This window comes from Lynx rufus, unplaced genomic scaffold (assembly GCF_022079265.1).
Source record: "Lynx rufus isolate CCGP_SWC_20201006 ecotype Redwood Valley unplaced genomic scaffold, mLynRuf1.p SCAF_12, whole genome shotgun sequence".
Classification (NCBI taxonomy): domain Eukaryota; kingdom Metazoa; phylum Chordata; class Mammalia; order Carnivora; family Felidae; genus Lynx; species Lynx rufus.
In genome coordinates this window covers 10,529,245-10,555,220 of record NW_025814826.1, presented here as the reverse complement: position 1 = coordinate 10,555,220, position 25,976 = coordinate 10,529,245, and the positions used below count along the sequence as shown (strand labels likewise).

General features: G+C 42.3%; 1 pseudogene; it reads left to right on the top strand.

Moving 5' to 3' along the window:
- The first annotated feature begins 19,323 nt into the window (after window positions 1-19,323).
- LOC124507398 (40S ribosomal protein S15a-like) lies at window positions 19,324-19,965 on the top strand (annotated as a pseudogene).
- The last annotated feature ends 6,011 nt before the right edge of the window (window positions 19,966-25,976 follow it).

Genomic DNA, 25,976 nt, shown 5'->3' with positions numbered 1-25,976 from the left:
CCCAAGAACTTGCCCACCTACATATTATTGGCAAAGGTGGTATCGCCTGGCCAATCCGAGCTGCACTCATGTGCCAGGAAATCGACGATTTCAGTTTCCTGGCCTCTGAAATAAGAGAAAGCAAAGGGACAGGGGCTGGATAGACACTGAATAAGCCAGCCTCGAATATCTGCTACATATTTAAAGTCAGTTTATAAGACGATAAATTTACCAAAGAATTCGTCCTAAATCCACCCTCAAAAAAAAGTATGCTGTGAGTCTCCAAACGAATCTGTCATGGAGTCTGCCGGTAGTTCCTGAAAAGGAAATGTAAACCCAGTTGGGACAATAGTAACGGCACTGGCATAATTACGCAGTTTCCAAGAGTGATTAAAGTGGACAGCATTCATCTAGCCAGTGGACATGTCATATGTCTGGGCTTTAAACAAAGTCAGTATGTCCTGTCCCTGTTGAGTGGTATGTTTACTCTTTTATTCTCAGAGTATCACACATGCCCATGTGTCCTCTCAACAAGATGGGGGCTCTTTGAAGGTGGTCTATGTTCTGTGCCTCTTCTTAGCCCCTATTATATGCAGCAGGGTGAACAACAGAATATCTGGAGGTGTATGGTTTAGCCAATAGAAGGTGAGCAGAGTGCTACTTATAAAAGAGATTTCTGGGGCAGGGCGATGGGCAGCTGCAAATTTGTACTGGGTACAGTAGACATTATAAGGTAATAATTGCATTTACGTGTAGCAACCACTCAATAAATCTTTGCTAAATTGGACACAGACCACTTATCTTCCAGAGGGTTAAACAGGGCGGACCCCTTTTCTATAGATCTGAGTCAGAGAAACTGTTCTATTAGACCCTTCTAAAACGTGGGAGTTTCTAGCTCTTTGGTCCTAATTTCTCCCTGAGTACAGTAGGGAGAACCTGTATGTAAAAATGGAAAAGGGCAGGCAGCATGTCACGATTGCTGTGGTGTCATTCCCACAGGAGCCAATGGTAGTTCTACCTGTAAGGTCCCCCGCAGAAGCCCTTTGGGCATATTCCAATGGATATCTGGCACTGGCATTGCCTCGTTCATCTAACAGCTGAATGATGGCTTAGAAAGAAAAGTTCTTCTGCAGGAAAAGGCAACCATTCCAAGGAATTCATTGATATTGCTAAATGGGTACATTTTACATACCATAAGACAAGCAAGAGGTCTCATGTTGACGACGTGGTTAGCCCGTAGAACAGGCGTGTGTTGACCATTCTCATCGTGACCTCCAGGACTGTGGGGGACACCCAACAACATGAGACAAAGTTCTGCCCTGTGCTTTGGAGGATGGATTTTTGAATGTGAATTTGGATTTCCCTCAAGGTCTCAGGAAAGGCAAATGGCACTCGGGACACCGGCCCAACCCCAGTGAATTCTGACGTCAGCGTTATGCACCCCACCTGGGTCCCCTAGGTTCTAGTTTTACAGGGTGAATTGCAGCTGCTCCAGCAGCTCCAGAGAGTCGACTGCAAAACCTCCAGGGCTTTTGTGAACAAGTTCATCTCATGATGGTAGCCTGAAATTGGCCCTGATGAAACTATTCACACTGCGGGAATCCAGGAACACTTCAAATTAGGGCTTTTTTTTTTTTTTAGAACTGGTCAAACATTTATGAACCCATCCTTGGTCATGGATAAAATGGAAAAGAGGCTGCAGCCTTGGAGTTGTGTGGCCAGACACCACAGAGGTCACAATCAGGAAAGCCAGACGTCCCCCACAAAGGTCACGCTGATAGATAACCGCTAAACTCCAGGAAAGAGTCAACAAATGATTATCAACAACTGTTCTACCCTGTGCTAGGTCCTGTGGGTATAAAACAGGAAGCTTAAGGCCAGTTCCCTGACTTTTGAAGAGCTCCCAACTCACTTTCAAACTTAATAGTATCAGTAACAATAAACACTCAGTCCTCATTATGTGCCAGGTAAGTATCAGCTCACTTAGTCCTCAAAACCTATGACATGGGTCTTATTAGCTTCCGCCTACAGATGAAGAGACAGGAGCTTACAGAGGCTACACATATTGCTCAATCTGACACAACGTGGGTAAAGTCAGGCCGTAGACCCGAACAGGCAGACCCCCAGTGATGACACCCACAAAGCATGATCACGACGGAGTGAGGGCCGGCTGTGGGGAGAAACTTCCACACCAGGGCCATGTGTGGAAGGTCACTGCAAGGACACACACCAGGGACACAGCGGAGGGACAGATGTAGGTGGTGGATGTGGCAGGGACAGCAACAGGGGAGGGGAGCAGAAGAAGGGTCCAGAGCTAGCATGATCATGGGGGGCATCCCGAGCCTGTGACTTGAGCTTCACAGGGGGCAAAAGGTGCCCCCCACCCCAGCAACATCTCTTCCAAACAAGCCTCTGAGGCCGGCATTGCACGTATCTCCCCAACATAAGCTGCCAGGAGACAACACGTTAACAGCTAGCCCATCTGCACCAGATGAGGGAAGGACCGTGCATTGAATCATATTACTATTGAATTTCCTTTTCTTAGAAACTCCAAGTCATTACTCCAAATTCTCTTTCCCCAAGATTAAAATTGAACTAAACTTATGTTTTTGCAGTGTGCCAGAGTGGTTTTTTTATTGAGCTGATTACAAAAACTGTGGTCGTGGAAATTACACTTTGCGTTCATGTCATGGCTTGACTAAGGTTTATGATGCCGGAAATTGTAAAGCTCTGGTCTACTATATCTAAAAACAGATTAGGTAGTGATTAGTGATTTCATCTTTTCAATGGCTCTGATATCTCATTAATCAATTATCAGTCTTTAACTCTTTCTTTAAAAAAAAAAACTTTAATGTTTATTTTTGAGAGACAGAGACAGAGTGAGAGTGGGGGAGGCATAGAGAGAGAGAGAGGGAGAGACAGAATCTGAAGCAGGCTCCAAGCTCTGAGCTGTCAGCATAGAGCCCGACGCAGGGCTTAAACCCACAAACCACGAGTTCATGACCTGAGCCGAAGTCAGACACTCAACTGACTGAGCCACCCAGGCGTCCAGTCCTTAACTCTTTCAAAGCGTGAGGTCCTACTGGCTGAGATTCTGTGGATTGTTTTCTTAGCCCTATGATATGTTTCCCTACCAGAGCTCCTAGATCACAAAGTTTTGCATATATAATCAAACACTCTGGGTTATGTCCTCTGAGCAAAGTTATGTCCTCTGAGATATAGGAATGTCACACAGAAAAGCTTTAATGAAGTAACCACTAAGGTAGCCATAGTGCTGTCTCTCCCCTGAATGCCAGAGTTAACAGAAAGAGCTGTGTGCCTATAAAGCTAGGGGAAAAAGAGGCTTTCTCGGGTTCCTTTCCTTCCTCTGAGAGCAAGAGATTTGGAAAGCAATTCAGCGAGTTCATTTTGGAAATGTTTCTTGACTCAGTTCCAACGAGACACTAAATTAAAACAGTCTTCCCTGGTTTTGACTTACTAAAGAGCCACAAGTTAATTTGATCAAAGACACAGACAAAAATATAAGCTCAAGATTGCTCATTGAAACCTTCCTTTATAATAACACATATTTAGAAGCAATATCAATGGCCCAAAATAAAGTAATATTCATTGCAATCACAGCATTATGGATCATATAGCTGTTAAAAATCATGTATGGGGGGGGGCGCCTGAGTGGCTCAGTCAGTTAAGCATCCCACTCTTGATTTCTGCTCAGGTCATGATCTCACAGTTACTGGGACCAAGCCCCAGAATGGGGCCTGCTTGGGATTCTCTTCTCCTTCTCTCTCTGCCCCTTCCCCTCCACCCCCCCGCCGACCTCAAAATAAATAAACATTTAAAAAAAAAATCAGGTACTTGGAGGCCCCTAGGTGTCTCAGTCAGTTGAGTATAGGTCTCTTGATTTCAGCTCAGGTCATGATTTCATGGTTGGTGACACTGAGCCCTGCACTGGTCTCTGCCTGTTTGGGACTGACTCTCTCTCTCTCTCTCTCTCTCTCTCTCTCTCTCTCTGCCCCTCCCCTGCTCATTCTCTGTCTTTCAAAATAAATAAATAAACTTCAAAATATGTTAAAAAATCGTCTCTCTCTCTTTCAAAATAAATAAATAAACTTCAAAATATATTAAAAAATCATGTACAAAATATATTAAAAAATCAAATCAAATTGCATGGGAAAATGTCACAATATAATGTTAGATAAAAGCTTAAAAATATCCAAATTTTAAAGCAATTTGTGTCTCTCTGTTTCTGTGTATATATGTGAACATATATATTAATAACTTTAGCAATATTCTGTGTATATTCTTCCCATTATTAAATACATAACATATATTAAAATATAAATGCTACATGTGTGTGATATATATCTATAAATGGTAGGTATTTGTGATGACATACATATATATTTTATATTAGAAGGATATATGCAAAATGCATATATGCAAAGAAGGATATATGCAAAATGTTGCTGAAGTCATTTCTGAACAGTTGGCTTACAAGGAATTTTTATTTTGTTCTTCATATTTTTAAATATTTTCTGATTCTTTACAATAAGCATATATAAGCTTATAGTTAGAAAAACAGTTAAGAAGCCTCCAGTTAATCTGATAACCAGAATCACACTGTGTCTAGACGTGACTATCTCACAACGCTTCGCTCATTGCTTCTCTAGCGAGTGTACTGTCCCTCTTGCTATGCTTTAGTGACAGCGGAAGCCCGCTGGCCATGAGTGCAGGCTGACGTGTGTCAATCCCAGTGCACACAACCAGAGCCTTCTGAGTCCTCACGTGCTCATGCGCTGCCCTCACTCTGGGGTGTGGTAGAGACAGTGCGCTGTGACAAGAAGTAAGACTGAAATGTCTCTGGATGCTGGAACAAAACTGCATTTGCCCTTGGCTGGGGAATGGGAATGCTTTTCATCCCCAAGACACAAAGCAAAGATGGAAAATACCTGCAGAGAAACACTAGCAACAGACCCAGAGTTCCCTTCAAAAACTTAAAATGGGCACAACATTGGATTCTTCCAGATGATTCTTCCTTCATCTAGAAAGGAAAATTATGTTCTTAATAATGCCATCAGAAGCATTTGAGTAATAAGCAACATGTAGAGTCAAAATAGTCTTAAAATCACAAACCAGTTTGTCATGTTTAAATTTCTATTGCATGAGCATTTCACCTGCCAGAGGCTGTCGGACCACCACGGTGTCTAATCAAGACCTACACGCCCAGTCTTCACCCATCAGTTCCTTCCAGCATGGCTGCTCATCCCAGAGGATGGCTCTGGGCAAAATGCTTTGGCTGCGGGTACTGCTGCTTCCAGAAGTGTTTACAACTTTGTTCCTGGGCGTCTGTGTCTGAATGGCCGGTGGTCCTTGAAAAGGTAAGTTTCTACCCCTCGCCCCCAGAACTACTGAAATCAGCAGTGCTGGATCTCAGCCCTGAAGTCCACATTTCGTCTGCTTCATAGGTGATCCACCTATATAGTCAAGGTTGAGAAACTGTCTTCTTGCCTTAAATTGGTCTAATTTTGCCTTATGGGGAATTTTCCCTCAATTCCTTTCCCTATTCTCTCTTATGGAAAGCAAGTTTCTTTTCATGTTAGGAATCGTGTTTCTTAATGTAGTTTAAACCTCAGCTGATGTATTTCATTGGGTCAGAAGGGGTTTCTCTCACTGTCAATAAAGAGGAGCCTTTTAAAAGACTGCTTCAACAGAAAACATCAAAATGAAGCCCATCGTGAAATCATGCTGAGTCACTAGAAATTGAAAGGCAGGTCTGCTGGGAGCAGAGGATGTGATGAGGGGGACAGAGATGAGTACCAAAGCCCAGTGGGGCTTGAGAGAAACTCGCATCAGGAAGAGGCTGCTCCTCCGGCAGTTACAGACTTAATAAGCACAGGGGGCTCCAGTGGACATTCAGAGCCCGGAAGTATGGAAGGAGCGAGAAAGGCCGGAAGAACTAAGATTGACTAAAGACTAGAGCACTGCAGAACCTACCCCCACGGGCTCACGAGCAGCCAAGCTCTCTGTGCGGTTATTACATTGGCTTCATCCCAGTAGGGAACTCGGGCAGCTTTGACCAGAGGCAGGTCCACGGAGAAGCCTGGCTCACCATCAGTTCTGTGAAGCTCTTCTGGAATTCTGATTGTTTCTTAAGTGGCTCCTATTTCAAATCTTGCAAAGAATTCCCAAATACCTGTGTCAACTTAGTTTATTTAATCCCTAGAGTTATACTTTTAGAAATTAGATGCCTAGAAATAATGGGACCTTATTGGGACATCCCATGTAAGAATCATGGTGAACAGCCCTGAACTGATGAATAAAAAGGTGTAGAATCACAATATGTGGGAGTTATTAAATTATCTCATAGTTCATGTATATTTCATTCACTTTGCTATTCACTCAAAGTGGTTATTCGGCATCTCTCCATGTGCCAGGTATGTGAGGGTATGCAGTGAACAAAGAGAAACATGGTTTCTTTCTTTTTTTTTAATGTTTATTTTTAAGAGAGAGAGAGAGAGAGAGAGTGAGGGGTAGAGAGAGACACACACACAGAATCCAAAGCAGGCTCCAAGCTCCAAGCTATCAGCACAGAGCCTGACGAGGGGTTTGAACTCACGAACCGCAAGATCGTGACCTGAGCTGAAGTCGGACACTTAACCGACTGAGCTACCCAGGCTCCCCGAGAAATGTGGTTTCTGTCCTCAAAGAGCCGTGTTCAGAGTGGGGACACAGGGAGAAATCAAGCGATCAACGAGCCCATATAAAATTTCCGTACTGACATGAGCTATGGAGGTGAGGCCCGATGCTGGCAGAATCGGGAGGAAGGAGTCTGCTCGGGTCAGGGGTCCAGGGAAAGCCTTCCTCAGGAAGCAGCACTTGATCTGGAGGCAGGAGGGTGGGGAAGAGTTGACCAGGCAAAGAGGCAGTAACGGGAGCGTGGCTGAAAGAAGTTAATGTAGTTAGAGAGGTGCGACAAGGCGAAGTAACGTGAAGGCAGGCAACCCACGCCAGGACAGGCTTGGAGACCTGAGGACCGGGCTTGTCTTTCTCTCAAAGGCAACAGGAAGACACTGAAGACGGCCACTGGAGAAGACTGACCTGTGACAGAAGAATTGATATGGAGGAAGGGGTTGCAGAGTCGGCGAAATTAGGCAAGTCATTTGGGATCTGCAGCACTCCAGGCAAGTGAGCGATCACTTAGACCATAGGTGGCAGGGTAGTCAGCAGACTGCTTTACACTCAGCTCCTCACTGTGGAAATGAGGACAACTGTCTAGAGAGGTCAATCGACCTCCAAAGTCCTACATGCAGCTGGGGCAGAGCTGGAGCTAGAGCTGTGTTCCCTGATCCCAGCACTAGAGGAAGGGAGGGACAGAGGTAGGATGCTGTGTCTTTCACACAGTGCATATAAAATATATGTTCTTCTTATGATAATGTGGCCAAGTCTGTAACCAATATTGGACATAATCAGAACACAGCAAAATGTGAGCAGTGGTCTTCAAGTGGCCTCTGCTGACGGAGTGCCATTGGGCAGACACCCTCATCAGAGCTCCTTTGGTCCGTAGTCTCAATAACAATGAACAACAGGAACAGATCCATCACATTTGCACATAATACTTTGGATTTTCTAAACTAATTTAATATGTATGATCCCACTTGGTTCCCATGACCCCTTGGTGAGGGCTTTGGGTCAGGTGTCCCTCCCCTACTGGTAATTGAGGAAACTAAGTCATGGAGAAGTGACCTACCCATGGTCACAGAGCCAGTCAGTGAAAAGCCTAGATTCTTGTTTCTGCGTTCCATATCTCCCTACAAAAACCTACTGGTCGTGATGTCTACCCCAAGTGCTTTCCCACAACCACAATTCCACTCTTCCACAATGATGCCAGAAGTGCCAGTACAACACAGGACAGTCATACACGTGATGATGATGATGGTGGCAGCTACAGCTTTCGTAGCAGCACATTTAGTGCTATGTGTGTAGTGTCTCCTTGAATTTTTACAACAACTTTATGGGGTAGGCGGTATCATTATGCCAGTTTTACAGATGGCGACATTGAGGCTCAGAGACATTAACTAACTCAACGATAAGTTAGGAAGCTTATGAAGCAAAGAACAAATTCAAAACCAAGTCTGATGCCAAAGCCTGACTCGTCAGCAACAACCCGTATTTCCCTGTATCTAGGGTGCCTGAGGCTCTCAGCCCTCTCTTATTTGCTCTGCACCATGTCAAACGCGAAACGAGCTTACCAGGGGCTACCGGTTTCCAATAAAGCCTTTGCCATCCCCTTATTTCTTGCCCCATCACACATCTAGCAGTTTAGACTAAGACCACATTGATACAAACCATTTTGTCAAGGTGTATGTCATATAAACAGACCATAAACTGTCACCTCCGAAAGAAACAAACCATTGAGATTTTTCTCCCCAAACCACATATTCTGTCACGGCAAGTGGAAGTATGTAGCTCGGACAATTTTATGTGATGATAAATAGGAAAGAACATGAGGAAGGCCAGTCTTGGGGCTCAAGAGGGTGTTTGGTATCGTCAGACAGAATAACTGTCACATGGATGAATGTTCACGTTTTGCACCGCTCGTTTCACACATACGTCTGGAAACTTTGCTAAAGTGGCTGGTAGGACTAGCTGATAATAAAGCATCCAATGCCAGCCCTGGTTGGTTCCAGCTCGCATATTATCTGGAGAAGTCTGTGGAGAGCCAAAATTAGGTTAGCAGGAAAAGTAAATACGACCATAAACTAAGCAATTTCATATGAGCAATACGTAATTTAATAACGAAGTATAATGAAATGCAATAATAAAGTCACTAAAAGCAATAAGGAGGTGACAAACCTTATCATCCAAACTGGGGCAGTTTTGATTGTGAAAAAGGATGCTATTAATATTGTGTCACAACATCCTAACCTGAGCCATCCTAACAAATCACTCATACGATCACCTAACGGTAGAGAGTGTAGAGCGAAGATAAAGCCACATCAAAGTGTGTGGAAGTGCGTATAACTTAGAAAAAGTTAGGAAAGAGGAGAGAGATCACACGATGAGGAGGTTAAGGCAAGAGATGACCTACTGTAAAAATCCATGAAGGCAAAGAGAATTCGTGAGATCCCTTCCAAGGTCCTAGCAATGTATTTGCAGAGCCTTAGAAGCAAAGGAGAAAAAGCAAGAAAAAAAATTCTATGAAGTTGCATGAGCATGAGGCCAGCACCTAGATGTTTCCTGGCTCACGAGGCTGATTCTCCGACGTGGTCGCTACTGGGCTCTGAGGTGTGGGGCCAGGCTGAGGGCATAGCTCTTCTATCGTGCCAATATTACTCGTCCAAATTCCCGATTTTTCTCAGGCCACGATTTCAGAGGTGGTCTGAGTAGGGAGCAGCCTGCCCGTCCCAGTGGTTGTTCCCATATTGTACAGTATGCAAGAGAGGCCACCAACTGGGTTGCGCTAAATCAGCCATTTAAATGTCACTGACTGAGCAGTCCAGAGAAAAAGATCTATGTCAAAGAGAAGGTTTCAGGAGCTTTAGGCAAGTATGCATAAGGGTCTATCACTGAGGTGCGTTTGCTGGTCTGCTCTGTGGACAAAGCCAGATTCTGTCAGTTGTGAAAGTTCTCACTTAACCACATGTGTTAGAGCAGGTGCAGATAAGTGTCAACTCATGAGTTTCCTCCTTCTGGGGCACAGTAAACTCCCCCTTTTACTCCCTCTCCTTAACCACAAAGGGACGATGAGGTCTGAGAAGCCAGTGAGTCAGAATTTTCTAGAACAGGACTCCGTATACTCTAGAGTCAAATGCCAGCCTGTACCAAGGCACAGATAAAAGATCCTCATTTTCTTAAGCAGAAACAGCAGAGGGGAGAGAGGAGATGACAATTTCTTCCTCAGAACAATGAACTGCTGAGAGCCGAGTGGGAGAAATTAGTGACAATAACATGACATCTGTCAACTTTTAAAAAATTAGAGTCAGGATACCCAAAAGTAAAGTTGACAGAAGCAAATTAGGATATATCAAGATCTGACACATCACTGAATACCTGCTAATGGGAAAAAAAGATTTTATCTAAACTTTCTTATTGTCTTTATGCATAACACTTTTAAAAGCACATAACATTTTCATAAAAGCACGAACACTATTAAAAAAAATAACCTTGCTTTTAATATGGAAGAGAGTATGAGAGGCATGTGAAGTTCATTCTCTCAAAACAGCAGAAACTCATTCTTGAGTCTTCTGTTTTTCAATTTTCTAAGCTTTACTCTCAGAAGCAGAGAGAGAAGCTTTAAAGCCAATACTTCCTGTTCTGTTGGAAGTTTTAAAAAATGGATTGCAGTAAAGTCGGAGATGCCACATGGGAGCAAAAGTGAGGGCAATTTTCTGATTTGAATGTCTTCCTCAAAATATTGAAATGCAGTTTTTCAGGGTAATAGACTGAGTCATCTTCTGCAGTCAGCAGATGTGACAAAGCCACATGGCCAAATGGCTCCTTAAACTTGATTATTTAATAATGTCAATGTCAATGATCATTTGGAGATAACTTCTACTCATTTCAGAAGCAGCCATGAAACATGCACACGTTGGAAGACGTTGCTTGAAGATACTCATTGCCAGTGCACATTTATGTCCAAACCAGGGGCCATAGCTGAGAGCGCTGGGACCACCCCAGGAGGCAGTCTAGCATTCAATAGTCCTGGGTTTTAATCTCACCTTCACCTCCTATGAGTTGTATAACTTTGAGCAAGCTACATACCATCTTCCAACCTCAGTTTGGTGTGTTATATGGATGCCAAGGGGGGGCGGGGAATGTGGCATGGGGACCTGGTGCCTTATAAGCCCTAAATAAATGACAGGGACACTTTAGCAGAATGGCTTTCTGGCTTAGGCAGAAGATATGAGAAGAAGGCCTTCTTATCCAAGTTAAGTTTTACTCATCCCTTATCTTAGGCTGGCAAAAGAAACAAGTTAAATATCCCTGTGAACATGCAGGTTGTTGACAATTAAGGGAGCTATTACCTCAGCAGTTCCCAAAGAAATGAAGCATTTACGTGTTGGCTTCACATTTCACGTGAACCATAGATATTCCAGGATCTGAATTCCCAATTGTAAATTATCCAACTCCCTAGATTCCCATTGTTTCTTTCATACTTAACATTTAGAACTCTGCCAGTCATAGCATCTCTACTAGAAGGAGAGCAAAAGTAAGATAAAGAGGAAATGGTCACCCAAGTAATCAACTTTATTCTTTGTGAATAGCAATGCAGCTACACATTGAACATTGTGTTGGTGACTTGGGCCTAAGTAATAAAACAAGACAAAGAAATTGTGGCATAAGAATTAAAGAGAAGAGTATGCATATGATAGAATATGTGTGATACAAGTATACATCTGTTACATTACCCCAAAACTAAAATAATTGAAAAGCACTGCTAACAGTAAGAGAATTTACCACAACAATAGCTTTAAGTGGATATTTTTTAAATAGCCCTTACAGGGGCGCCTGGGTGGCGCAGTCGGTTAAGCGTCCGACTTCAGCCAGGTCACGATCTCGCGGTCCGTGAGTTCGAGCCCCGCGTCAGGCTCTGGGCTGATGGCTCAGAGCCTGGAGCGTGTTTCCAATTCTGTGTCTCCCTCTCTCTCTGCCCCTCCCCCGCTCATGCTCTGTCTCTCTCTGTCCCAAAAATAAATAAACGTTGAAAAAAAAAAAATTTAAATAGCCCTTACATAGAAAACAAGCACCAATTAAAATATGTAATGGAAAAAAATACTGTTTACATATGGAAAACATTACACATAAACTTAGTAAGATTAAGACATATATAAAGCTTACATGAGGAAAAGCATAAAGTACTCCTAAAAACTACAAAGTTTACTGAAAAATGGAAAGACAGGTAGTATGTCTTGGTAGAAAAACTCAGTGCGATAAAAACGTCCGTCTTCCCTAGAGTGATTTATACACTTAACGCCATCAACAGATATTTTTGCTTGGAGCTAGACAAAGTGGTTATGAAGTTCACTTGGAAGAAAAATCAAGCAAGAATAACTACAAACACCCTGGAAAAAGAGCACAATGAGTCAGCTGGAGTGGGGAAGCTATTCCTACTATGTATGAAATGACATTATAGATTATTGTTACAGTATAAAGGCTAAAGTCTGTATAATTAAAAACAGAATTATATTGATCCATGAATATCAAGGCAGGCTAATAGAAAAAACAGAAAATCCAGAAATAGATATAGTTGCATGTGAAAATTCAGTATATGAGAAAGGCATGATCTCAACACAATGGGGAAAGGACGGATTTCTTAATAAAGTAACGTTGGAAGAACTGAATAGCTATATGGACAAAGATAAAATAGAATCTATTCCTTACATGGGACACCATGAAAATTTCAAATTGGTTAGAGATTTAATACAGGAAATAAAACCACACAAGTATGAGAAGAAAAGGAATGAATTTCTTCATTACCTGAAAATGCACAAAGCTTCCCGAACTATGATTAAAAACACAAAAGCAACAAGGGAAAATATTGATAAACTTAGCTACATAAAATTAAAACATATTTGCAGAAGGGAAGTACAAGACAAATGACAAATGAGGGAAACAGATTTGCAACATGGATCACAGATACAAACAGCTAATGTATGTGTGTGTGTGTGTGTGTGTGTACATACATATATGTATGTATGTATGTGTATATATGTATATATACGAGCTTTTAAAAGTAGAAAAGGAAAAGACTAACAGTCTGACCGAAAAATGAGCAAGAGGTAACAATAACAAATTCCTAGAAAAAGAAAAGCAAATGGCCTTTAAACATGTAACAAGATTTTCAAATTTGTTCATGGAACATAAATGTAAACTAAACTAAATCTCTTCTGGCAGCTAGGACAAAAATCCAAATATTCAACAGTATACCCACCACCACCTTGCCCCTCCAATACTCCATGAGTAGCTACCAAAAGTACAAGGAGAAATAAATGGATACAAAGATCTATGTAAAATTCTTTATATCCCAGATGAATTCCTACTTCAGGTGAATTCAGAAATTGGTCAATCATGAGGCTAAACTGTTTTTCTTCAGTCCTACCCACCGGCTGCTCAGCAGATGTTCCTGAACATGGTTCAAAGCTAGAAAAATTTCTTATTACTATTCTTTAATGCTTGTTTTTTTTCCCCTCAGCCTCTTCACAACTGAGATTATTACTATACATTTCTTGTTTGTTTGTTTTTCTGTAGCTAAACCTGGGGTTTCCAGACTCCTTATGAAGGTTTCCAATTCTACCAATAACCACAGTGCTGAAGTCTTTATAAGGTATGTGACCACCCCGCCCCTCAAATTGCTTTCTATATGGAACAAAATCATTTTGACATTACATCTTGTCTACGTTCCAGTGGCACATAGAAATTTCACAGCAAGCAAGCAGGTGTCATCTTGTCAGGTGTATCTCATCTACCAGTCAAAAAAGCACATTGGAAGCTGTGGCTTCCCAACCCTCAAGAGGCTGAATGCCAACACAGGACCCCTCCCCTCTGAGGACGAGAGACGCTATAAAGTAAGTACTCTGAAAAAGGACAAGGAACAAAAAAGACAAAAGAAAATGTTCTCACCATAAACACCCTACCTCAAATGGACAAATTTGGAATGCAAAGGGAGTTTCCTACAATGTGCACTTTTACAATTCAATCCGGAGATTTTCGGGATAATCGGCTCTTGTGGACATTTAAATTTTTTTTTAATGTTTATTTACTTTTGAGAGAGAGAGAGAGAGAGAGAGCGAGAGAGAGCAGGGGAGGGGCAGAGAGAGAGGGAGATACAGAGTCCAAAGGAGATTCCAGGTTCTGAGCTGTCAGCACAGAGCCCGATGCGGGGCTCGAACTCACAAACCGTGAGATCATGACCCAAGCGGAAGCCGGGATGCTCAACCGACTGAGCCAGCCAGGCACCCCAGCTCTTGTGGACATTTAAAAGCAAAATAGCTAGGTCTGTTAATGGAAGATCAGGTGTTAGGTCTTTCAAAATAATATTCGTAGTCATTAAAGCAGTTCCAGGGAAAGCACCACTGGACAACATGGTGACATTAAACCGAAAGGCACAGAATCAAAGGCACCCAGCAGCTGCCACCAGGGTCCCTATTGCCCTTTCCAGAACTCCTGTCCAGGTCCCTGTCCTTTGGCCAAGAAAGAGAAAGAGGAAGTAGGGCTTTTATGTGAACTGAAGGAGAACTTGAAAATTAAACCTTCTAAAATATGGAATACTCTGATGGCTCCCAGCTAGACCTGTTTGTAACTTTAGAATTTCTTCTGTTTTCAAGTATGGAGTCTTTCAACTGTGCTATCCCCTCAGGGTGTCAGATGTACTTTGATTCACCATAACAGTAAAATCAAAGAACAGCTTGCTGGATGGCATCACTCTCAGTAGCCAGGAATAAAGGCTTTATTTTCTCCACTGATCATTCTCCAAGTTTACTTTTGAAAGGTCCCACTAGCTGGAGCTCGTCATGTTGGCCTATTACAAGGCATGTTTATTTCCTTCTAAACACCATCACAAGCCTTAACCTTATAGCGGCAGAAACAAAGAAATCTAGGATTGGAAACTGTGAGCATATTGCAGACGTGGATGGATGGTTCCAGCAGAACCAAAGGAATGGCCATAAGGAAGCAGCATGGCTTTCCCCCTAGGGAATAAAAACCTACACAGATCTGTGGCGAGAAAAGCCTAAGCAAGGGGCACCCGCATCACTCAGTTGGTTGAGCAACCAACTTCGGCTCAGGTCATGATCTCGCGGTTCATGAGTTCAAGCGGGCCTGGAGCCTGCTTCAGATTCTGTGTCTCCCTCTCTCTCTGCCCCTCCCCTGCTCACGCTCTCTTTCCCTCTGTTTCTCAAACATAAATAAACATTAAAAAGAATTAAAAAAATTGTTTTTTAAGCCCAAGCAAACCTCTCTTCCAAAACACTTTCTACTCTTTAAAAGACGTATTGTAAGAAGTGTTCGTATCATATTTGATAACTTTGCCTCATAGGGCTCATCCTGAACCATCAAAAATTCATTTCCAGGGCTTTAGTGTAGCAAGAGGTAAAACAGAGTTACGTTACAAACATCGTCACACTCGGGGGAAAGATGTAGCAGAGGATCTCACAAAGCCACTTGGTACCATCTACCATATAATTTCTCAATTCCTTATTACTTCCACCGATGAAAGGTACAATCACACTTCCTCCTTTGCTACCGAGACCAGCATCCGTGTGAGGCAGCCCTTCCTTCATTAGCTGTAATCACACACCTAGAACAACTCTGTGTGATTACCTTGCCTCTAAGGAGCTAGGCAGTTGTTATGAAGGTGGAATGGACTTTTTTTTTTTCAGTTGATGTAACATTTTTTCCATCAGTATCTGATTTTTATTTCTTGTTCTTATCTACTTAGTATTCTAAGTTTAATTAGGGTGTGTTTGAGGGCACTGCTGAGCACAAGTGAATATGGTAGTTTCGGTCTGAATACAGAGTACATATTTATGCAATTTAACAGTTTATAAAGATGTGCCTGGACTTGGGCTTTGGCTCCTTGTTTCTGATACAAGATGGAGAAGTCACCAACAGGGTGGAAATCCCATCCCATTCAAGAATGTGAGTGGGGTGTTGGGTTGGGGGGGTGTTGGGTGGGGGTGTTGGGTGGGGGTGATGGGCATTGAGGAGGGCACCTGTTGGGATGAGCACTGGGTGTTATATGTAAGTGATGAATCACTAAATTCTATTCCTGAAATCATTATTACACAATATGTTAACTAAATTGGATTTAAATTTTAAAAATACAGCAACAACAATAAAAAAGAATGTGAGAAGCAACTTTAGATGGAAGAAAATTCCAACTGGTTTTGGCCATATTTCTAGCTTTATCTCCAATGTGATTTTTGTAACTGAGATAGAACTGACATATAACATGATATTAGTTTCAGGTGTGCAACATGATGATCTGGTACCTGTGTACATTGCAAAGTAATCGCCACGGTAAAGTCTCAACATCCATTCCAATTTGATTTTTAGTGATCTGCCTGGGGCTTGTCTGGAGATGCCTCACCTATTCCTCTGTAGACAGTAGAGACATTTTAGTAAGTTTCCTTGTAGATGTGTTTTCTTATATAAAAAAAAATGTGGGGCGCCTGGGTGGCGCAGTCGGTTAAGCGTCCGACTTCAGCCAGGTCACGATCTCGCGGTCCGTGAGTTCGAGCCCGGCGTCGGGCTCTGGGCTGATGGCTCAGAGCCTGGAGCCTGTTTCCCATTCTGTGTCTCCCTCTCTCTCTGCCCCTCCCCCGTTCATGCTCTGTCTCTCTCTGTCAAAAATAAATAAACATTGAAAAAAAAATTAAAAAAAAATGTTAGTGCTTTATCTTTTTATTAAGGATACACACTACGGAGGGAAATTGGCACTGACTGCAAACTTGTTCTTTGGAAACACGGTCAGGCTATTATTTCAAAGACAAAGCTGAAATCCAAATGGATGTTTTACAGACAGCCGCTCGCCTGGACACGCTTCGGCCCCTCAGAAGCTGATTCAAGACCAAAGTAGCAACGCCTGTGCTTGTCCAAAAGATAGAAAGTGTATCGAGATGCGTTTTTATCAGGCTGCTTCCTAGTCACGGGTAGTAAAATGATCCTAGTAACACTGAAAATATACTCCTAAACATATTTGTTTATTTGCAGGTGAAAATTCTTACTATTTATCACAGGATATTTATTCTGATGTAAACGTATTACAAATAAATATTCAGTAAGTATTTGTTGGGTTATATTAAGCTGAATGAGTTGAAACCCAAGAAGTTTTTGGATGCCACCGGTAACGTTTCACAAAATTGCGTATTTCTTTCTAAAGAATAAAAGCAAAGAAATGCATGGTCCAGTCTTCTACAAAGTATCTTCCAAGGGGCGACTGGGTGGCTCAGTCGGTTAAGTGTCCGACTATGGCTCAGGTCATGATCTCAACGTTCGTGGGTTCAAGCCCCACGTCGGGCTCTGTGCTGACTACTCAGAGCCTGGAGCCTGCTTCAGACTCTGTGTCTCCCTCTCTCTCTGCCCCTCCCCCCACTTGTACTCTGTCTCTCTCTCTCTCTCTCTCAAAAATAAACAAATGTAAAAAAAATTTTTTTTTAAGTATTTTCCTAAACATTGTAGTTTCGGGTCAATAAGGAGGACCAGTTACTAGAAATAAGGGACCTTGGGCTTTTGGAAATGTGACCATATGAGGAATATACATCCACTCAATCGAATGTTTACCTGTGCAGCCGTTTGCCAGAGACATCTGGGGGGGCAGAAGACAAACGCTTTTGCTCCACCATGCGCCCACTCTCTCCTCAAACTCAAGTGGCCTGCTGCTCCCACTTGGAGAAGTGAAGAACAAGGCTGCCTCTGAGGCAAAAACGATCTGCAGGTGTTTTGCAGGTCAAAAGCTGAGCACCCACTTTTCTCCCTCCACCAAACCCCCGTCCTCCCTTCCTGGGAGAAAACGTTCAATTCCTCCTCATCTCTCCTTCCTTTCATTTTCTTCCCCTTCTGATGTGGAAGAGGCAGCTCTTAAGAGAGTTGATGAGACTTTTGAATCCAGCTACCTTAGCATTCATATCAGCACAGCTCTAAAGAGTCAATTACTCTGTGGGTGTGGTTTACATTTTGTTGATACGGTTTCCTTTCTGTTAGTCCTGTTCACATTGCTTCAACAAGTTGGCCTCAGGGTTTTTCAGTGCTGAATGAGAAGCTGAACCAGAAAATAGCTAGGATCCCTGCCCTCTACTTCCCTGGGCTTCCGCAAAAAGTGCCTTTCAAAAAATACTTGGACTTCAGTTCAATCCAACAAATATTTGAGTGTTCTGGGTGCAATGTAGTGTTAAGCACCCCGAAGGGGAGAGGCGTGAGGAGAGTTCCCAAGGACTCTCAGAAAGTTCCAGGTCTCCACTATGCTGAGTGCCAGATGTGATTGAGAATGAGCTATGCAACCATCAGAGGCCAAGATTCTCATGTATAAAAAGAGAGAGATACAAATACAAATTCATAAAAGCTAAGTAAAAACCATGTAATCTATCATAAAAATTAGTAATATCATTGTGACTCATGCTTATTGAAAAGTCTAGAGGTAATAATGACCTTAGCAACCAAACAATGCTTTCTGAATAATATTTATCACTAAAATGAATTAGGACTCCTTGGAGGAATGCTCAATTTCAGGTTTAAGGCAGGTTATGGACAACAAGAGGCTGACACATCTTATTACGCCAGAAGGCAAGGAAGCTATAGGTGATTGTGTCAAACACAAGACTAACTTCAAAAAGCTGCTGCTATCTATTGGCAATCTTAACACCAAAAACATTAATGCACAATTTAAAACACACCAAATATGTGAAAATCCCTGAGTTCTTAAAATTCCAAAATGATAATGCCTCGTTGGACACTATTGCTAAGGTGCTGATTTATTATTATGAAAATTTAAAATAAATGCATTTAACTTACCTTTCTTGTATGCATTGTATTTTAGAGTCAACAAATAGTTGATAAGGAAAAGTTCTTTACATAAGAGTTCCAACCACTAAGTGCAGAAAAAAGTGGCAGAATCAAAAACCAAAACTTTATAGTCCTTAGTGACAGCATTGATTTGGGCAATGGTAGTTAAAACCCTTAGGTGAGAAGCTGATGAGGAATTTTATAATGGTTGAATCAGACTCACAATACCTAAACTTGTCAGTCAATTTTAACATCACTAGAGGTGGAAAAACCAGGTGTTACTGTCACTTGATGTGATGCAATTTGGAAGTACCTAACACTATCCATGACATGTTCTTGTCCCCAAAATAAACTTGTATCAAATTGAGCCTCTAGATACATCTGCCAGCTTATAGAACATATATGGAATATACATTAAACAATACCTCAAGGCTGTAATTAGCTGGAACCACAGTATAAGAAATTCCATAGAAAAATTACTTGATTTCTTTAACCCATATATAGCAGAAAAAAATAAGGCTGGGGAATTATCAAATGTTAAAAAAAAAAATCTTTACAAGACATAGACCAGCAAATAAAATATAGGCTCCTTACTTTGATTTCAATTTGAAAAAGAAAAACAACTCTTACAAGTAACTTCTTAGAGAAAAATTGAGAAAAATGGAATGTAGAATGAGTATTGGGTAATATTGAGAAAATACCATGAATTTTATTAGGTATGATGATGGTATTTCATAACTGTTAGAAATACATACAGAAGTACTTGTAGGAGAAATGATATGGCCTGGGATTCGCTTTAAAATACTAAACAATTAGCTCTTTCCACCATCTTTCCGTGCAACCATATTGGTGCACATGAATGTCCTGACAGATGATCTCAAGAGCATTAATAACACTGAAAAGAGAGGTAAACGCCAGGTTCTTATTAGGCCATGCTCCAAAGTCATCATCCAGTTCCTTTTTTTTTTTTATTAATTTTTTTCAACGTTTATTCATTATTGAGAGATGGAGAGACACAGAGCGTGAGCAGGGGAGGGGCAGAGAGAGAGGGAGACACAGAATCAGAAGCAGGCTCCAGGCTCCGGGCTGTCAGCACAGAGCCCGACTCGGGGCTCGAACTCACGAACCATGAGATCATGACCTGAGCCGAAGTTGGTCACCCAACCGACTGAGCCAACCAGGTGCCCCGTCATCATCCAGTTTCTAACCGTGATGATGTAAACCGTGTGTTTACATTGGCAAGTTTGAAATCATTGATGATCACAGAGCTGGGAAAATTGTTTGGACCTCACAGGCAGGTTAAACAAGTGTGGAGTGGTCATCCCCAGATTTGATGTGCAACTCAAAGATCTAGGCAAATAGCAGAATCCTTGGCTCCTGTCCCTCCAGTTTGGTGTCATTGTACTGGCAGCGTCAGCTGGCATCATGGACCATGAAGAAGCAGGACAAAAACACACAGGAGGGAAAATCCTGGGATTCTTTTTCTAGGGATGTCATATATACGTGCAATTAAAATGCCTCAGTGGGAAAAAAAAATACTTAACAATTAAAAAAGGGAAACAGATGAAACCAAAAAGAGGCGAAACGTTGGTAATGAATCAAGCTGGCATTCTGCACACAAAGGTTTATTTTTCTGTTCTCTACTTTTGCATATGATTGAACACATGTACATTAAAACATTTTAAAGCAAGCATAGATTATGTGGCACCTGAGTAAAGGGATGTATTACATAATACATCCATTGATAGGGCTGTACTACTCCAAGATGATTCAGAACCATAGGGAGGATGCATAGTGGAAAAAATACTGAGCTGGAAGCTGGAATACAGAGTTCCCATCCCTAATCTCCCACTAAACATCCATATAACCTTGAGCAAGTCGTCTTACTTTTCTGTATCTCAATATCGTCATCTATATAATAAAGATTTAACTAAAAATTAACTTCTAGCCATGCTGTCCTCAGAGTGTCCTAAAGTTATAATAGACCATGTACGGCATGGTTCTCAGGGTTCAGCCTGCCCTGAATTCGGGTTCTCATCCTGCTGCAGATGTTCCAGATGTTTAGGATAGGAGACCCTTCATGAAAATGCCTCATACTGTATCCAGCATGTTGTACATGCTCATCAACCATTTAACACCAGCCAAGTCATTTTTTAAATATGAATTCCGGGACTAGAAAAAGTCCACGGTAACATGATTTTCCTAATGGTACCCATATAATACAAGAAGCAAGAGTATAAGTTAGATTTCTTAGCTTTTTTCTTCCAAATGGGCCAGGCTGCATTTAAAAACAATAATAATAAGGTAACAAGATGTTTAATTTTTAGAATCAGGCAGCAACTAGAAAAGGCTAACAAGGAAGCTTCAGGGCCTGAATCGCAGAGTCAAGAGGAGGCCGAAAGACACCTGAGACAGGAACCAAGGAGCCTTGTGCAAGAAAGCCAGTTAGGAAAAAGAAGAGCAGGCAGAGGGCAGGGCTCAGGCTTGGCAAGAACACCCCATGCCCGGCAAGGATCTGAGTTCGCTCCGGTCATCACTCACGCCTCTGAGCTTTCAATGCTGATGCTCTGACCACCGCTTGCTGCCTGCTCTCCTGGGTCAAAGCCACATGGAGACACATGGCAGCCCCAACCCAACAGGCTGTTGTAGTCCAACCCGCAGGTCTGAGCCTGGGACTTGGCAGATGTGGCAGCAGAGGTGTGGTAAGCAACAAGCGGGCTTTAGTAACAAGCATGCCAGGAACCTCAGCGGCCTCAATGACACAAAATATTTCATGAGCATCAGTTATTTACGAGTCTATTCCAAGCGCGTGGAACACACCAAAGCATCCTTCCAGTGAACTTGCCATCCAGACCTCCTGATGACCGAACACTTGAGTCCGAACTGGGTTGAACAGAGGAAACACAAGACTCTGCAAACAATAATCAGTCGACATACAATAAATGAATAAATGAATGAATGGGAAAAATTGGAAATCAACATCTGGTTTCTATCCTCTCCTAGCTCAACCTATGGACCGGAGGGGAGGGATAGAGACAGTGAGCGGCTGGCGCCTTACTTTTTTCTCTTGCCTTGGAGTTGAGATTGGATTGTCAGGTTGGAAAAAGAGAAACTGTGGCCCCTTTTTGATAATGGCTCAGTGTTCTTCCACACCGCTGCCCAAATGAGCGTTTGGAGAATGACTCACCATGTGGGTCATCTTTCTAATACTGTGCTATGAATCCAAGAACAGACTAATAAGAAATAAATTTATTTTACTATAAATCTTAGTAAAGATATTGAAGTAGATGTATTTAGTTCCTAATACAGATTATAGAAAAATATAGCTACAAAACAGTTCGGGCAAAATACAATTAAGGAAAAGATTTAAGGAAGGTTCTCAGTTTTATGGCAAAGAACGGTCCATCTGTCTACTTACTAATGATGAGAGCCAAAAAGGCTTTCTATTCCTTATTTATGACAATGGTATCAATTTCCATGTCCTAGTTATTTTTGACCTCATTAAAACCCAAATGACTCCAGAGAAACCATTCTGGAGACGTGCTATCCCAATCAGGGATCAAGATCAATGATTCTATGTGAGGCCTTAATTCTCTCAGTCCCTACAACTCCCAGGAATTAGCATGGCCATTTTTCTTTTTCTTCTTTCCCTTCTGTTTTTGGATGGCAGGAAGGCCTAAATGCTGGAAAGACTAAGATGTTTCCAGGCTGAAGAAGTCCCTGAAGAAAGGGACGAGGAAAAATGCCAGTAAAGCAATGCCTGTGTTAATCTCTCCACTCTTTACAGGAGGCAGTAAGGAATGAGCCACCAGAGAAACCTCAAGAGTGGAATTCAAAGGATAATGATGAGGGGAAATGGAAGAGCCGAAACTAGGAAGCCAAGTTCAGAATATCCTGATGTCTCTGCTAGGATAAGGAAGGCGTTAGTAAGCGATTGCGTGCACACAGAGCCAGGTCAACCGTGGCCGGTGGGTTGGCCAGCTGAGAGGAGAACCATCTCTGAGAGGTGGTGGTAGGAGTGAGGTCGAGACGGGAAAGCCGGAAGGGAAGTGCATGCATGCAGGGGAGGAAGGTGAGCGAAGAAGCGGGATAAAAGCCCAGAGACATGAGCGGGAAAGTTAGTAAGGGTGAGGTACTTGGGAGCAAGAAGGACACACTGTAAGAGGGGAAAACTGAGAAATCTGTGGAAGCTTGCTTAAAACTGACCATCCATAGCAAAAAACTGCCATCGGGCTGGCCATACAGTACCTATACAGCTGTTGCTCAAATCTGCAACACATTTCTTTAATTCCTGTGCAAAAATACATTCCATCCACCAATTACGTCTACCTGCAGGCACACAGGAAAAGCATGGCAGCAGCATCTGGCTGGGTTTTCCTAAATCCCACAGGTGACTTCTTCCTGGATCCCTGGAAGTTGGTGAGGCCAACCTCCGGGAAACCCAAATGTCGTAGACAGTCCAAACAATGGGCTGTTTTTTGTTGGTGTCAGTTCAGCTTCCTACGAACAAAACTAAGGCAGCATTTGGTTAGCAATTGGAAACACATATCAAAGGGAGGAAGCCTAACTCCAAACAGATTGTTTCCAACCATCCTCCATATACGTGTGTAGCAAGAATGCATCTTTTAGTCGCAGCGATGCAAATGTCAGTGATTATAAACATGTGCGGAAGAGATTGCCAGCAATTTGTTCTTGCCCTTGAATGATGAGACCCCTACAGAATCCAGGGAAGAATGTGGAACTGGCATTGGCTTCACTATGAAACACAGAGATGTGAATGGTGGGAAGAAAAACGGACAGGAAAATCCTGAGAATAACCCTTTGTGGGGAAGCACGCTGGTCTCTGGTAAATGCAACTCTTTGCCCACCAATACGAAGACTGTGTAAAGAATACAAAGGGAACTATGTTTATTTGAGAGAAAAATTAATTTCCAAGGACTCGTAAAAGAGAAATCATCCTTGGAAGAGGAGCTCAGAGGAAGGGAGGTCTGGGAAGCTGGAACATTCTGACATGCACTGCCCTTTCTTCCCTTTCAGCAACCTGCCTGTGTCTCACATTTTGTTGCCCAAACAGGTGCTCGATTTTACCCCGCGAGGGAAAGGATTTATAAGTGTACATTCTAAAGTTCTTTGTAAAGAAATAATCCACGTTAGCATGTCTCAGAATGTGTGAGACGAAATGAAACTGTTGTGGTTAGAGACGTTTCTGAGTTACTATCAGTAAACAGAATGATTGCCTATCGGTTTCTGTTTTACCAGACAAAATGCAGCTGCCAGTTAAACCATCTGTAAAAGTACTCCTCATGGACTTACTCAAGCATCGCTGAGTTATTTTGCTTGCAGAAGTGGCTTCTTTGGGTATTGTTTACTTTCTGTGGCTGAAGTGGGGAACGTTTGGGTCCCTCTACAGAGCCTTCCGTAGACACGCTGGATTTGATGAGGCGTTCTCCCCGTGAGAACAAGCCTCGCCCAAATCCTTCCATGTCTTCAAGTCTAACTTGGCTTCTGGAGAGCCTTCCTCAACCTCTTCTCCCCTGCAGGGCCACCCCCTTCTCTGTGTTCTTACTCATCAATGTTGTAGCCATTGATAACATGTGTTGTCTCATACTGTTGTAAAATTCTTTGCTGTAAGAGTCTATCCTTGGGGCGCCTCCATGGCTCAGTCGGTTAAGCATTCGACTTTGGCTCAGGTCATGATCACAGTTCATGAGTTCAAACCCGCACTGGGTTCTCTGCTGTCAGCACAGAGCCCTCTTTAGATCCTCTGTCCCACTCTCTTTCTGATTCTCCCCTGCTCATGCTCACACGCGCGCTCTCTCTCTCTCTCTCAATAAAATAAACAAAGAAACAAACAAACAAATAAACAAAAGTCTATCCTCGTCAACCAGGTGGTAAGATCCTTGTGGGTGGAGGCATATTACACACCTCCAGTATATGGCTGAGAGTCTGTTACATACTCCACACGCCAGTAAAATGGAACCAGATATGCAAAAGCACTCAAATAAAAATGCTCTGTTCTCCACAAATCTCCAAGTGCATGATGGAACAAACATGTGGATTAGTATGATAGCTCCGCACTAATTATTTGATAAGGGAAGAAGAAGAAACCATGTGCAATGCAAGGGAAAGAAGGGGTTAGTGATTCTGATAATTCAGGGGAATGTTTCCACAAGAAGAAAAAGGTAGAGTTCATGAGTAAACCTAAATCATATAAAGTATTTAGCTGGGAAAAGAGATCTAAATTGAGGTACAGAGATTTCGATGGTTGGGGAGGCAAGTGGCTGGAAGGGGAATTTTTAAAAGAATTTCTTTGGATTTCATGAAAATGGCATGTTTCCAATAGGAGGATTCATCTTTCGCTCTTCTGGAAAACAACTCAGCACTTGATTGAAAACATTGGAGGCAAAAAACAAACAAATAAACAAACAGGGAAATCAAGACACCAAAGTCTAAGGGTGCTTTTAATCAGAAAACAGAATCTTTAAGAAGAGTGGATTCCTCGCAAATGTGGCCGGCCAGCTCTGTAAACCAGTTCCTGCTGAAAACACATAAAATCCTAGATAAGTATTTAAAGGGTATTTTCAAATATATAAGCAAGTTTAAAACACAGGAAAGTCTTCACTTGTCAGATACGAAGAATGAAATCAAAGTCTAAACACTGAGGCGAACCCAGTATTTCCAGCGGGCACAGGGATGGTTTTCAATCAGGTATGGGAATTCTGACACCCACACAGGAACAAGTGTTGACTTAAGTCTATTTAGGTGAAGAGAAGCCTTCAGCGAGCAGCTTGCTTTCACAGAAACTTTAAAACATAAGCCAATCAGTTCATATAAACTCCACTCCAGGATGAGTAATACCACCAGGACCCATTAGCAAGCTAGCACAAAAATGCTGCTTAATGTCACTTTCCCAGCCTAGAGCACTTCCACAGAAGAAACATCAACAAATAAATGCCTCCGTAAAAATCAACTCGCAACAGGGGTGCCTGGGTGGCTCAGTTGGTTGAGCCTCCGACCTCGGCTCACGATCAGGTCATGATCTCACGGTTTGTGAGTTCGATTGCCACATCGGGCTCTGTGCTGACAGCTCAGAGCCTGGAGCCTGCTTCGGGTTCTGTGTCTTCCCCTCTCTCAGCCCCTCCCATGCTCATGCTCGGTCTCTCTGTCTCTCAAAAATAAATAAACGTTAAAAAAAAAATCAACTCACAATAAAACGCTACAGATATGAAAAAGCAGTCACAAAAGCGGAAAGTGGGGGACATTTGACGAAACCCAAGTTTTCCCCCAAAGAACTCAAAGTCATTGAAAAACCTGAAAGAGAATCCAAAACAATAATGTTATAAGTAATTAAAGATAAAGATAAAATAAAATCCTTAAAAAAAAAACAAACAAGCAGGACACTTTGAAACTATGAATGGGGAAAGCTTAAAAAACTTCTCCAAATGAAAAACAAAGTGTAACCTTTAACCTGAAAAAATCCAGCAAATGAAATACAACAG